This window comes from Cebus imitator, unplaced genomic scaffold (assembly GCF_001604975.1).
Source record: "Cebus imitator isolate Cc_AM_T3 unplaced genomic scaffold, Cebus_imitator-1.0 Scaffold553, whole genome shotgun sequence".
Taxonomy (NCBI): domain Eukaryota; kingdom Metazoa; phylum Chordata; class Mammalia; order Primates; family Cebidae; genus Cebus; species Cebus imitator.
The window spans coordinates 1,199,529-1,202,736 of NW_016107868.1; the positions used below are offsets into that span (position 1 = coordinate 1,199,529).

The 3,208-nt window shown below is 47.5% G+C and overlaps 1 pseudogene; it reads right to left on the reverse strand.

Moving 5' to 3' along the window:
* Positions 1–1,434: 1,434 nt before the first annotated feature.
* Positions 1,435–2,468, reverse strand: LOC108293928 (annotated as a pseudogene).
* Positions 2,469–3,208: the final 740 nt, after the last annotated feature.

Genomic DNA, 3,208 nt, shown 5'->3' on the forward strand with positions numbered 1-3,208 from the left:
AGCCCTGAAGGTCCCTTGGGCTGACCTCTAATGCAGGGCTTGAGGATCACGGAGCATTTTGAGGTCCTCTGCAAGCCATGCTGTCGCTCTCGTTCTTGCTCTTCCTCTCCACCTTCTCTTTTGCTCATCTTCTCAGCCCTCACTCTCTCACTCTCCATTCACCTTCTGGAAATTCTGCTGATTTTTAAAATGCAGCTTGAATATCCCTTCCTTCATGAAGTTTCTTCACATTCAAGGTAAGTTGTATGCTCTTCTCTTTCTCTCATGGGGCCCTGCAATTTCTCTTTCTTTGTCTTTACTTCATTATTTAGAAACTATTAACTGTGCAACTCTCCAGGCAGGGATAGGCCTAGTCATCGTTTTGTCCTCCGCTCCTAGCACAGCGCTTCCATCTGGTCCAACTGTTCAAGTTGAATAAAGAAAGGAACATAGTCCGATTATCAAACTGTGGGCTAAATTCACCTTTGCAGTGGCTATCCACAGGATAGCTAAATCCACATTTCCACTCCTATCATTAAGGAAGTAAGAAATGTAATCAGAAACAGTTGCATGCACATTTCTGAAACCATAGGTCTATTTTGCAAATCTTACAGAGTTAGTAAACCTAAGGGCTAACTCTTGAGTAAGAGAAGGTCTTATAATTAATTTCTTTTTTTCATCTAAAATTAGATTTATTGTAGGTCGTGCAGTTTGAAGACCATGCAAAGGAGACTAGCAGAGTTTTTACTGCATTTTAACGATAAAGGGAGGTGGGCAGCAAACGCACAAAGTCCTCATCTCCTGGGTCCCTGGGAGAAAAGAGTGTGGCAATGAGCCCACCCACTCTCCGTGGGGAATAAATCTGTCTCTTAAATGCAAGGAATGTTTCCACGGCCTCCGGATGCAAATACACAGAGCTCTGGGGTAAAAACAAGAAATGGGGAGAGGACTGATAGTGAAAAGGTAGCTACATACATTCACCTAATTCAATATGAGGGTAGAACAACATGGCAAATCTTGGGGCAGCAACTGTTCCAAGAATCAAGAGACACTGTACACCCCTGGGGAGATCTGGTCCTAAAAAGAAGTGGCGGTAAGAAATAACAACAAAAAAGAAAGAAAAACAAAAGAAGTATTTCTTTAACTACACTCTTCAAGAAAATGCAACAAATATATTATTTAATATTTTAATTTCATAGGACTGGACATATAGCTCAACATATTGAAATATTGATTCCTTGGAAAAAAAATGGGAAAAAAAAAGAAAACAAAAAATATTGCATCCATCTGTTGGAGAATCTCGGCCCCCAGGCATGGGGCCTAGTGCACCAGTGTCCTAGCCTGCAGGAGGCACTGAGGTCGGCCAGGTCCTCTGGGGAGGGAGGCTGTGCCCATGGCCTGGGGCTGTATGGCAAAAATTGCATTGGGCGTCCTTGGCCTTGCCAGTTCAGGCCCTCAGTCACTGGCCACCTGGGGGGCCTGCCCGTCGGAGGGCTGGTTGGCTGCCCGGATGAACATAGGCTGAGCAGGTCCTGGCCTGCAGGCACGGGGACTTGTTGAATCTGGTAGAGCTGCTGTCCGTCTGTGAACTGGCTGACTACTGCTGTCCTTGCTGGACATCTGTCTGTGTCATCGGTTGAGCATTGGTGGCAAGTGTCTGGATCTGTCCCTGAAGAACGTGGGTGCCTGATACAGGCTGGGCTAAGTGGATACACTGCTGCTGGCCAGCTTTCAGCTTCTCCGTGACCTGCTGGGTCTCTCTGGTGTTAGTGATGATCTGCTGCATCATCTGCATGCTCTGTCCCAGGGCTACTCTGGGCCTACTGGGCTTTACCCTGTCGCTGGGCCTGGACAGTCTGCACCTGCTGACCTTCTCCAACCTGCTTAGTCAGGGCCTGGTCTGGCCCCACTGAGGCTGTAAGATGATCTGCCCAGGCTGGATGGATGGTGGTCATGGAGCTGGTGGTCTGCTGGCCTTGCTGCTGCCCCTGGACTTGGACAGCTGTGGGCTGCTGAGCCAGCATGACATAGTACTGGACTGGCTTGGCAAGAGTTACAGACCGCAGCACCCCCTCCTCCTGACACTTTGGACGTTTCATTTCATCTCTTGGAATGAAATGAGAAAATCCAATGGATCAAATTTTGCAATTGCCATGGCGATATCATTTCTCTGTAGTGTCCGGGGCTTCTTATCCTCTGTGTGAATCCAGGCTCCAGAGTCAACTTTGTGATAAAAATCTAGGCTGCTCTAGCAAAGAGCACAGAGGCTTCTGCCCTGATCCTCTTCACATCTTCGTCCAGTTTCATGGTCTTCTTAATACAGCAGGTGGGAGTTCCTGCACTTGGAAGTCTTTCACTGCTAAATTCCGGATTTCTTCCATGACCCGAGGCCAGAAGGACTGTGGCCTTTGCTGGGCATCACTGCTGCTAGCACCATTCAGTCCTCCTTCAGTGGACATTTCAACAAACGCCTTTGCTCAGGAGTCCCGGAAGAGTCGCTCCTGTGGAGCCGGGCAATGCAGAGGCCCAGGCACTGCGGCGGGAAAAGGGAAGCTTGAGTTATGGATAATCGAGCACGCGAAACCGGGACACAAACAAGCTGGTGGCCTCCCTGTTTGCACCGTCTCCCCTGTTCCCCTCCCCCTTCCCTGGCACCTCGACTCCTCTAATTAATTTCGTGTAAAAGGTATTATGAGAGCATAGTTATATCAAAAACTTACCTGCATTATTTGTGTGTGTGTCTGTGTGTGTGTGTGTGTGTGTGTGTGTGTGTGTGTGTGTGAAAAATGAAGATGAACATATTTAAAAGTAAAATCTGCTTTGCGGGAACAGAATTTACTTTTCACTGTTATTTTTCCTTCCCTTTTCCATGGTTTGGGATCCACAGAGGATGAGTGCTTGACGGACGGCAGAGAGGAGGATAAACCTGCAATCAGTGTCTCGGATTCTATTGTGATCAATCTCTCTCTTAAATAATGTCCTCATTGTCTGATTGAGACAGAAACTCCCCACCTCCCTATTAAAAATTTTTTTAAAAACCCTGACCCAGAGGTTTCTGAAGCCTCCATTGATAACACACAATGGCCTGTTCTTCTAGGATGTTTCATGGCCCTTAGGGAAGCCTCTGTTCACCCATATGATGAAAGGATGAGATGAGCAAGGAGAAGCCAAGGTTCATCCGCCTCGTCCTGGCAGGGCAGAGGACTGTGGGCATGTACAGGAATCCATA